The sequence below is a fragment of the Rhinolophus sinicus genome, linkage group LG05 (assembly GCF_036562045.2).
Source record: "Rhinolophus sinicus isolate RSC01 linkage group LG05, ASM3656204v1, whole genome shotgun sequence".
Taxonomy (NCBI): domain Eukaryota; kingdom Metazoa; phylum Chordata; class Mammalia; order Chiroptera; family Rhinolophidae; genus Rhinolophus; species Rhinolophus sinicus.
This window is the reverse complement of record NC_133755.1, coordinates 182846229-182858759: the sequence shown is the minus strand read 5'-3', so window position 1 is coordinate 182858759 and position 12531 is coordinate 182846229.

Sequence of the window (12531 nt, the reverse complement as noted above, 5' to 3'; positions counted from 1 at the left end):
CCTAAGGTAGAGGTATCGGTCTACTGAGCAGCTTTAAGACAACTCTGTCGATTGGTTGTCATTGGTACAACAAAAGCAAAAAGAATGTAGGAGATGTTATGAAAACCAGGTTCTAAGATGACCTAAGTGTCATAAACCTGACTCCTGCCCCAATTTTCACAGGCTCTGGAAAACAGAAAGTATCAGGGAAAAGACTGGAACTTAATAGACGTAAGGAAGACAAATGATAGAAGTATATCAACTACTATTCTCTATGTCTCATGCCCTTTTCTGCTAGATAAATGGGTATTATTTATACGAGGTTGGACAATTAACTTCATGAACTAATCCTAGAAAAAGTGCCACATAACTCACTGCTGAATATCACTATGGTCACCTTCAAAGCACTCCCCTTGGGAAGCTATGCACTGACGCCAGCGCCTAGTCCACCCTTCAAAGCAATTTTGGAACTCTTTTTCTGAAATGGCCATCAGAGCTGTCTTCGTATTACGCTTGATGTCCTGAATGTCATCAAAATGTCTTCCTTTCAATATTTCCTTTATCTTCAGGTAAAGAAAGAAGTCATTGGGGGCCAGATCAGGTGAGTAGGGAGGGTGTTCCAATACAGTTATTTGTTTACTGGCTAAAAATTCCCTCACAGACAGTGCCGTGTGAGCTGGTGCATTGTCGTGATGCAAGAGCCATGAATTGTTGGTGAAAAGTTCAGGTTGTCTAACTTTTTTATGCAGCCTTTTCAGCACTTCCAAATAATAAACTTGGGTAACTGTTTGTCCAGTTGGTCCAAATTCATAATGAATAATCCCTGATATCAAAAAGGGTTAGCAACATTGTTGCAACAAGTTCCCAAACTTAATTGTCCGACCTCATATATGATATACATGTATATAAGTATGTTTTATAGTATATAATGATAATATATATGATACATATAATTTTATTATTTGTATAAATACTTGTAAATTACATATAATTGTATAATATATAATACATGCTGATGTTTAGGATATATATAATTTTGCTGGAAAATTGATATTTTTAATGCAAACTCACATTAAATTTTATGTTAACAAATAAAAACACCAAATGAAGGGAACGTGTATTATTAAATGTTTACCAGCAGTAAAATAAGGGAAACCAAGAAAAGTACATGTTGAGAAAGGTGTCGCTCGTGGGAAACTCAGAGTGAAATATCCCAGGACTTTCCCCAGGCCAAATCTCTTCTATATCTGCTAGCATCTCTGGAAATCCAAAATACCAAATTACAGGCTTTTGCTTTTGGAAATGCAGTGCAACTTAAACATTTAAAAAGTGCTGTTGACATTTGCAATAATTCTATGAGAAGTGAGAGGCGTGTCCAAGGCGTCTGTTAGGACGGTGTTATAAGTTTGTACTCGGAAGCACCAGTGCCACACACACATGTAACTTACACCAATGATAGATAAAAAATAAAGAGGGGAAATGGAAAATGAGAGGGTTCTTCAAACAACATGAACATTCCTGAGGATCTGTGTCTGCACAGAAGTGGACAGTGGGGAGAGGAGCTGGGGGAGACTCCCGCCAGACTTGGGGACCCAAATCAGGTGGATCCTGCAAGGAGTTGGGCTCTCTGGGGTGATGAGGACCAAAGCGCTCCGGGGATACAACTTCTGACTAGGAACCACACTAAGCTGTGCAGTCACTATACCTGGGATGCCTCCAACCAAAACAACATTACTCTCTCCAGGACACCTGGACCAGGTCGAGGATTTCAGCCAGAGGCGGGAGTGGACGAACAAAACAGACACCAAGACAGAAAAAATCCCCACCTAGGATGAGCTGACAAACCCCGAATTCCAATCCTCAGGCATGAACCAAATGCTGAAGGCCATCGCGAGCAGCAACCTAGAGTGAATTCCTTGGGACAAAATAGAAACAACAGAACATTCTGAAAAAAGCTTTAAGTAAATGTTTAGGCACCTGAAAGAAATATATGACTGAATAATATCCATAAAAATGGATAAGAAATTATGAAATAAAGAATTGGCAGAAATAAAACAAGGACATATTTAAAAAGAACCATTTAGAGATCCTAGAAACGAGCAATTTAGTGATTGACTAAAAAAAAACACACACACACCAGAAAACAGAAAAAAAAAGTACTGAGAAACACATCTGGAAAGCAGAATGAAAAGAAAGAGATTTTTCAAAATAAGATATTTGTGGGACAAGAACAATAGGTGAGAGAGTTCAATCTAATCTAATCAGAATTCCAAAGGAATGGAGGGAATGGCAAAGAAGCATAATTAAAGCAACAAAAGCTGGGAATTTTCCAGAATGTAACAAACACGTGAGTCTTCAAATTAAAAGTGCTTTCTAACACCAAGCAGGATGAATGAAAGGCAATCCACACCTGAATACACAGTAGTGACACTACAGGGTGAAAGTCAAGGAGGAAATGTTACCAGTTACCTGGGACTGTCCTGTAAATGAAGGAACAAGAATAGAATCAAAGGGAAGACCTAGAAAATGCGTCCCTAGCTTTGGGGGGCAAACCACTGACTAGAAGGCTCAGCTTAGACAAGTCCACTTCCAAATCCACTGGCTCACCTTCACATCACTGTATGCGGAATGGCCTATTTCAGTAAAGCTATTTCCTGATTTGGGTGGCACTGTGGGGAAGGCAGGTACTATGTTTCCCCGAAAATAAGACCTAGCCGGACCACCAGCTCTAATGCGTCTTTTGGAGCAAAACAAATGCGTCTTATAGTAAAATAAGACCAGGTTTATAGTAAAATAAGACCGGGTCTTATATAATATAATGCTGGGTCCTATATTAACTTCTGCTCCAAAAGATGCATTAGAACTGATGGTCCGGCTAGGTCTTATTTTCGGGGAGACAGGGCAGGTAAGCACCCTTCAGCAAAAGCGCTACGATGCAGGTTAGTGCAAAGGTATGACTTGCAGGGAGGGACCTCTGCAGCCATGAGGTAAGGTTAGATTGGTGATTCCAAAAGCTGCTGGTCATCAGAATTTCCTGGGGAGCATTTATCCTGTAACTTTCTTATCATAGAAATTTTCACCAATATACACAGGCATAATAACGTAATAAGCCCCGCACCACCACCGCCACCACCTAGCACCAAGACTTACCACAAGCCCGCTGCTTATATCCTACACCTGCTTCCCTCATCCCTGGATTATTTTAAAAGAAAAATCAGACATTATATTATTTCATTAGTAAGTGTTTAAGATGTATCTTCAAAAGATAAGGACTCTTTAAAAATACGTATTTTCCTAATATCATTAACATGCCTTGAAAATGAACAGTAATTCTTTAAAGTCATCACCTATCAAGTCAGTGTTGACATTTCCGGGGACTTTTTAGACCTTCATGTTCCCTCAACTCAACCCAGACACAGGATCAGAACCCAGGGCGAGTGTGTATAGTTGGAGTTTCCAAGTGATTCCGATGGTCTCATAATCATGGGCTTGGATAACCTTTTGGATCCTTTTTGACCTTGAGGCTGACTTTTCCAAGGTCACATGCCTCCTTACTCCTAGGTGAGACTGTTTCCATTACATCACTGAACGAGCCTGGAAATCCGTTGTATGTGTGTGAGCAGAGGTGTTGAGATGAGAAAGCAGGACTGGGGAAAGAGTCAAACTCCCAGTGTGAGCTTCATCTCTTACTAATTGTAGGACAGTGAATGGGTCGTGTCACTCTCTGTCTGGTTCCTCAAGTGAAATGGAAACAGCACGAGGGCAGCAGCTTTAGCCGCCCATCTTAAGGAGCTGTTATAAGGTTCAGGTTCAAGTAGGATGCAGGAGTGAACTACCCAAGCGTTCGTGGGTATAATGCCTTCATTCGAGGTTTAGACATTGGCAGTGCAAGGGTTAAACATGCACCCGAGAAAAAGGGAAGGCTAGACAAAATATTTTTTTAATAGACCTGAATGTGAGTGATACACGCTTATGTATGTGGAAACAAAGAAAAACCATTAAATTTTAACTTTTTATGCATGTTTTTAATTATTAAAAGATGCTTTGTTCAGAACACTGCAGTAAGCCTCTGTCTAAAGCCTTGGGAAGGTTTCAAGCATGGAACACTGTGTATGTATCTTACTATGTTCTTATCGTTTGGGCTGTGTATTATTATAATGGTTTTCATTGCGACACAATGTCTGCAATCAATTTGGTTTATGCTGTAAAATTTTAAACTCTGTATTCTACATGTGGGAGGAAACACGCGCTCGTCTGTGCTCTCCCAACTCACTGCCACCTTGCCGGTTGTTTTCCAACTCTGACACTTATTGGGTTCTTGCTGTCAGTGCCGTCCCTTCCCCCTTCCTCCAGCCCACCCCTGCCATGGCCCCTCACGTGCCTTCTCTGACCGCCTGACTTGGGAGCTTGTCACTCTGCCCTCAGGGCTGTCCTTCACTCTTCCTTCCTCTTCATTTTCCACGCCCTGTCCTAATGGAGCCATCCATTAGGCATTCTATTAAATACCCTCTGTGGTCTTTGCTGCATTCTCTCCCCAATTCAAACCACTGCAATCCCCCTAACACATTGCTCTGATCATATCATATCTATGGTCACCCTTTCAAAACCCTAGCATCCAAAGTCAAGTCAGCCCTGTTCATTTTTTCAGCTTAGCCCCATTTTCCCTTGCTGCGGTGACTGTGGAAAAGTCCGCATAGGAATGGGGGTGCCATGACGTCTCGCAGCACGTCTCAGCCACAGCTGACCCTGCAGGGTCACAGTCCCATGGTGGGTGTTAGCACTGACATTTGCGGTTGCTTATTACCACGGGACAACTTGGCCTGTCTTCAGTTCCACTGACTTCCAGACCCAGGTCTCCTCTACTACTGAAGTGCTGACCACCACCAAGGGCACCCCTGCCCGACCCCAGTTTGCAGTCACACCCCAGCGTGATGGACGACCACAGGCGTAGAGTCACACAGACCTGAGTCTGAATGTCAAACTGCCATTGGCCATTCATGGCAGAGTATTTTTCTGAAACCCAGTTTTCTTGTCAAAATAATTGACATGACGCCTCAGAACTGTGTAATATAAATGAACCACAACACCACAATAATGTATATATGCAGTCCATCCTGAATGTTAAGTCTTCAATATTGGTATCCTTTTCTCTTCTTGGTTTAGAAAATGCATAAAATTTAAAGTGATTTTAGAGAATAAGATTTTATTTTTATTTTTCTGTTATTTACACAGACAAATTTCTCTGCCCAATATGTCCACCAAAGTATAATCTCTTTTAAAGGAGGGCACAGACACATGTTTATTTAATTAAATTATCACATAGTAATATTCTTGTCTTTTAAAAATAAATTTTAGATTGAATTTTCACAAGAAAAACACCAATTATCAGAAAAGTTGAAAATCATGGAATAAAAAATGTTATTCAAACGTCTCCAATTACCTTCGACCTGAGTATCTAACTATTTTGAAATCCGTGACATTTTTTATTTCGAGGGCTTTTTTGTTTGTTTACCTAACTATCAAGGACAAAATGAACAAATAGACCTTCATTCATTGTTTAGATACCAAAGTTTTAAAAATGATTCTGTGTTAATACGTACTGAGACCATGACTTTTTCACTAGTCTTGCATAAACCACAGTGTAGTCAGAAATACATTATTAACAAAACAGTATTAGGTACTATGTAGTTTTAATAATTCATGGTTGTAATTCCCATGAGAAATTTAAGATAGTATTAGCATCTTTTAAAACATTAATCTCAGCTCCATAATCTCAGGGAATTTTCTATGATTCCATTTGATTGAGATTCCAGAAAATGACACTTTTAGTTCAAAACTAAGATTTTTTTGAGGAACAATTTTTAACTCTTAATTTCCCACACAGTTATTAAATAAAGAAGACAAGATTACTGTTCGAATTTCAAATTATAAACATAGTAAACTTGCGATGGAGTAAAAAATAAAATTTTAGAAGGGACTGTAGCCGAGTATATATAACAAAATATCCAGCAAATACATACACAATTATGAGTAAGAAAATTATGTTCTGTCTAAAAACTGTTTGTTTAAATAAAGCAAATTAATGAAGAGATGCACGTTCAAAGAATAATGCCAAATATTGTTTACATTTTTTGTTTAATATTTTTTAACAAATCCTGTTTTTTATTTGTCACAAGGCAACTATAAGGAGTGACAAAGCAGGGTGAACTCCCTCTTTTAAAGGTACATTCTAAATACCTTGAGTCTCGTACAGTTTCTGTACCATAAATCTACATTTTCATAAGTAACTGCTATCCTGAGGTCACGTAGGCTACGGATTCATGTGAACAGATGTTAATATTTTAAGCCAGGTGTCAGTGAATTACAAACTGTGGGCCGCATCCAGCCTGCCTTCTGGTTTTGCGTGGCCCATGAACTAAGAAAGCTTTCTACATTTTTAGATGGTTGAAAAAAATAGAAATGAGAGGTGACAGGGGACAAAATATTAATTTTAAAGCCTAGGTATATGGTATCAGCTAATAAACAGATACTAAGTCACAGAAGTAAAAGAGGAGGAAAGTGTCACATTGTCATCATTTGAGAGTTGATTTAACGGTACTTGCCTTATTGAAACCAAAAAGCCATCTGATTTCACAGCTTTTCTGGGAGGGCAATGGTAATTAGCCAGAAGAAAGTGTTTCAATCCAAAGTGAGATTCTCAAGGTTCCCACTGGCAAATCGAAAAATGGAATATGGGGATGTTTATAATTATAACTCATTCTGAAGATCCAGCGGCTACTGAACATGAAAGTTCCCTAAAGTCACTTGGGGTGTTTCAGATTCAGATCAAAGAATTAGCCTTATCTAATTTGGTTGCCTAGGAAACAGCTCTAGGGACAAAAGCTGAAATACTATTTTTTAGTTTGCAATTGCATTTTCTTAGGTTGAAGTAGACAAGAATGATAAATTCCGTTCTGTGTATTTTGGGGAAAAGCGCGATTAATTACCGAGGAACCTCAATAAATCCAGGCAGAAGGGCCTGGAGCACAGAGCAGGCATTTCCCCACATAAAGGCAGAGGCCTGACCACGTATATGGGGATCCTGCCTTCAGGTGAGACAGCGATGACGTCAGAGATCCTTCTCTGCACCTTCTGTGTCCTACATCCCTTCCTTCCCAAGAAGTCCAGCCATCTTTGCAGTTGATGACACTCTCTCCTCTGAACTCATGTAAGCTGGTGACATCACTCATTTTTCTTTTACTAATATATGACCTACTATACAATTTTTAACTCACATAAATGTACATACAGCTCAGTTAACACAACACAAGCATACCAGACTGCAAAACAGCAAACAGAATATTCCTAACACCCTAGGAGCCCCACGATGTCTCTTCTCCATGACTCCCCTTCGTTCCTCGTCCAAGTTAAACACTATCCTGCAGGTTCATTTGCCATTGTTTCTGTGTTTTGGAAGTTTATGAAAACAGAATCATACAATATAGTATTTGCGTGGATGTTTGGCGTCTTTTGCTCAAAAGTGTGTGTGTGTGTGTGTGTGTGTGTGTGTGTGTGTGTGTGACCCACTCAGGTGTGTGTATGTGTGTGTCACCCACTCAGGTGTGTGTGTGTGTCACCCACTCAGGTTTGTGTGTGTGTGTGTGTCACCCACTCAGGTGTGTGTGTGTGTGTGTCACCCACTCAGGTGTGTGTGTGTGTTTGTGACCCATCCAGGTGTGTATGTGTGTCACCCACTCAGGTGTTTGTGTGTGTGTGTGTGTGTGTGTGTGTGTGTGTGTGACCCATCCAGGTGTGTGTGGCGGTGTCCTCTCAGATCCATTGCTGGGCACATGCCAGCGGTATGAGCACTGTAATTTTCCGTCGGTGAGCATTTGGACTATTGCCCGTTTTTGACGATTAGGACTAGTGCTGCTCTGAAGAGTTTGTAGGTGTCTTTATGTGTAAATGGGTTAACGTGTTGGTTGGGTCTATGCCTAGACGTGGTATTGCTGGCTCATAGGGCACACACACACATACACGTTTAATAGCTAAGCCACGTTTCCAAAATGCTCTACTCAGACCCATTACCATCTGGAGGGTAACAGGACTTCAGCCGGCATTGTCAGGCCTTAGCCATTCTGGTGGGTGTGTAGTGGTATTTTATCATTTGAATTCACGTTTCCCATGTTTCTAATGAAAATGACCGACTTCTCACATGTTTGTTGACTATCTGCATGTCTTCTTTTGTGCAGTGCCTCTTTAAGTCTGCTTATTTCTCCACGGGGTTGTCTGTCTTTTCTTAATTGAGTTGTGGGAACTATTGCTATTTTCTGGACATAAATGTTTTATCTGTTGTATAACCAGTCTGTCACTCTGTGGCTTGCCTTTTCACTCTCTTAGCAGTATCTTTCATTCTTAATTTTTAAATAGCTTGTCACTTTAATATAGTCTATTTTGTCACTCTTCCCCTTTGTGGTTAGAGCTTTTTTTATGTTCTATTTGAGACATTTTCTCTGTCCCCAAATCATAAAGGTTTTCTCTTGTATGATCTTCTCAAAGTCCTATTGTTTTACCCTTAATATTCAGATAAACAGCAGACTTGGAATTAATTTTTGTGCATAGTTTCAGGGTAGGAGTTAAGTTTTATATTTTTCCTTGTTGATATCCCACTTTTCTGAGCACCATTTATTGAAAAAAAAAAAAAGAAAAAAAAGAAAGAAAGAAAGAAAGAGAATCTCCATTGCTCTATAGTGCTGCTAACTTTGCTGTAAATGAAGTCAACGTGTCTCGGAACTGATTCTTCTCTTCCTTTGGTCTGTTTGTCTATCGTTGCACAAAAACACCTGCCTTAATTACTGAAGCAGTAATTATGATAAATTTTGATATCTGGTCAACTAAGTCCTTCTACCATGTTCTTTTTATGAAAGGTCCTTTTGGTTCTTCTTGGCCCTTGTGTTTCTAAGTGAATTTTAGAGTTAGCTTGTTAATTACCACCAAAAAATCCAGCTGGGATTTTTACTAGGATGGCATTGAATTTAGAGATCAATTTGGGGAGAATTGATGTATTTATAACAAAAACATTTCTAATCTATGTACATGGTATAGCCCTCCCTCCACTTAATTAGATCATTTTTAATTTTTCTCAATAATGTTCTATAGTTTTCTCTGTGCAGTCCTTTCGCATCTTCTTATAGATTCAGTCCTAAGTATTTATTTTATGGTATTATAAATGATACCTGTTTTAATATTTCATTTTATAACTGTTTGTTGGTAGTGCATAGAAAAATCACTGATTTTTAAAATAGTGACCTTATATTTAATAACTTTGCTAAACTCACTTATTCATTCTAATGGTTTTTATTTTCTACATACACAATCGTATCATTTGCAAGTAATGGCAGCTTTGTCACCTCTTTTCTGACCCTTATATCTTTATTACACTGGCCAGGACAGGCTGTTGAATGCAAAAGAGAAGTGGCAATATCAAACATTCTGGTTACTTCCCACTCTTAGATGGAAAGTTTCAACATTTCATTGCTAAATATATTTTTAGATAGTTTTTACCATAATAGTGATGTCCACTCTATTCTTACCTTAGAAAAAATTCTTTGTCCTAATAATGAAGGGCATTTCATTCCTTGCCACTAAGAGTATTTTTTAAAATCCTAATTGGATTTAAATTGTTTCAAATGTGTTTTCTTTATCAATTCTATGATCACATAATTTTCTTCTTTTCTTACATTAATATGCTACTCCCAGGAACAAGCCCAAAATTTGGTGATGTGTTTTCTATTTGATACATTGCTTTATTTGATTTGCTAATATTTTATTTATAAATTTTACATCCATATACATGAGGAAAATTGGCCTATCGTTTTTGTTTCTATACTGCCCTTGTCCGATTTGGATGTCAAAGTTATGCTGGTATAAAAATTATTGGGAAACGTTCCCCTTTTTCTTTTTTCTGACATTCTCCATTCCTACTTAAACATTTGATAGAATTTACTTGGGCCTGGAATTTTGGTGTTTTTTTTGGGGGGGGTCATGCTGGGGGGAGTTTTTAGTACAGATACAATTCTTTTGATAGTTATTGACTTATTCAAATTTTCTATTTCTTCCTGTATCAGCATTGGTAAGTTTCATTGTCCCAAAATTATGTTCAATTCATCAACTGAATTTTCAAAGTTGTTCACCTGAAGCTTTTAAAAATATCTTCTTAAAAATTATTCTGATGTGTGTAGGATCTGTAGCAATACCTCTTTCCATTCTTGCTATTGATTATTTGTGCCCTGAGATTGTATCGTTTTATTAATCTTCTCAAAGGGCCAAGTCTTGGTTTTATGTTTTAGCCTCAGTCATCTAAGGGGCCATGATATAAAGGAAACATGAGTATCTGGTTGAGAATACGAAGAGACTCTAATTATTGGAGTGGAAGATGGGCTTTACTGAAATTTTTCCAATAGTTTAAAAAATTGTTTTAAATAACAACTTTATTGAGATATAGTGTACATACCATGAAATTCATCTTTAAAGGTGTACAACACAATGGTTTTTAGAGTTTTCACAGATTTGTGCAGCTACCTCCACAGCTTTCAATTCAGAACATTTTTTTGACCCCAAAGGAAACTGTACCCGGTAGCTGTCACTGTCCCTTCTGCCCCACCCCCCACAACCCTAGTTAACCAATAATCTTTCCACTTTTAGGTCTATTCTGGACATTTCCTGTGAAAGGAATCATAGGATACATGGTCGTTTGTGACTGCTTATTTCAACTAATGCAATGTTTTCAAGGTTCATCCATGTTATAGAACAACTTTGTTTTAAAATGAAAACTGTTACCACACAAACTCTTTAAGGTGACCAAAATATAACCACTGCTATTGCACAATATAAGACAATATTAGACTTAGTTATCCCTACCCCAAATGCTTAATAAGGTATTAATATTTATGATGAATTTTAACAATTAAAACATTCTCATCTTAGTTCATTTTGATGAAAGGAAAAAAAAATCAGGTTGCCGGATAATGTTGTTGTACAATTAATATTTGTAAATACATTCTTAGTCAGTGGAAAAATTGTTATTAAATTATTAAACATAATTTAATAAGTCTGATATTGTATTTGTAATTATTATTGAAAAGCTTTAGTCAAAAATAGAGTATAACATAGTTTGCTTTTTTATACAGATTAAAATTATGAAAATTGACAGCTATTCCAAGAAGCTTTAATTTGGAGATATATAGATATAGATATAGATATAGATATAGATATAGATTTGAGTTTTATGAGATGTCAAGATTCTAGTCAAGTCTGGAAAATATTTGCAAAATACATATCTGGGGAGAGGAGAGAAGTGATTACAATGGGTCATGAAGCAGTGTCTTGATTGTGGTGATATTTTCATGGATGTGTACATATGTTAAAACTCAATAAATTGAACCCTTTAAATTATGTGTAGTTTATTGTATGTTAATCATACCTCAGTAAAGCTGGGAACAAAATACCGCCCTATATGCAACTCAGATCGTGTTGTTTATACATAGGAAATAACATGTGCTTGGTCAGGGTGGTTTCCTGTTGTGGTTTTCACTTCCTGAGGTGGTTAAACTTAGGCAAAAATTTGGCTACTTTTTCTTTCTGATCCTTTTTTAGGCATTTAATTTTAGCAATATTGCTTCCTTTTTTATGGGCATGTATAGCATAAACATTTTAGAAATAAATCACTAATCAACATTGGAAATAAAACCATACCTCTCAATGGTGAAAAATTTTTTCTCCACATCTAGAAATAAACTATAATCTTCACATTAAAATACAATTTTTTTAAAAAAGTGTTTCCTAGTAAGAAATCCTGCAGAAATACACACATGACAATGACACAGAAAATTTGTTCAGAAACTAGATTAAATTTTTTAATTAGATTACCAAATTATCAAAATTTATGATTATAATATTATTGGCTTTCCAAGAAAAAAAAAAAAATTGCAGTGTGCCCCAAGTCAGAGACCACACACTGTAGCATTAAAAGTCGCCTGTTCTGAAAAGGTGATGGACCAAGGGCAGAGAACTGGTGCCCTCCATGCCTTGTTTTCCAAACCAAAACCAGCTCTCAGAACACAGCCTGTAGGTGCTCTGACTCTGGCCGTCCTGCCAGTGTATTTCCGTATTCATTTTTTACAAGTGAAAAGCTGCAGAACGATAATGCTAGAGTAATTGGCATGGTGAAAGCAATGGACGACAGTAGGGCGGTCATTGAAAACTCTGACCACTCCAGGTCCTGGCGTGGTCAATTCAGGAGTTTGTGGTAACTGTTTGTAGGTGGAAGAATGCCATTGTGCTGTCTGATAAGAGAGAGATGAGCTTTGAAAGCAGACCCACCTGCATTTGAATCCTGATTCTTCAACTTAAGCATTATGACCTGGAGCAGGTTGGTTCCTTTTTGTGTTTGGTTTGTGAATCTGTAATAACTGGAATTACATTGCCCAGTGTTGGGAGACAACGGGTCTCCATGTCTCTCGCTTCCTGTGTGTCTTGTGAGCAGAGGCACTGACAGCTTTTGTTCCCACTCTT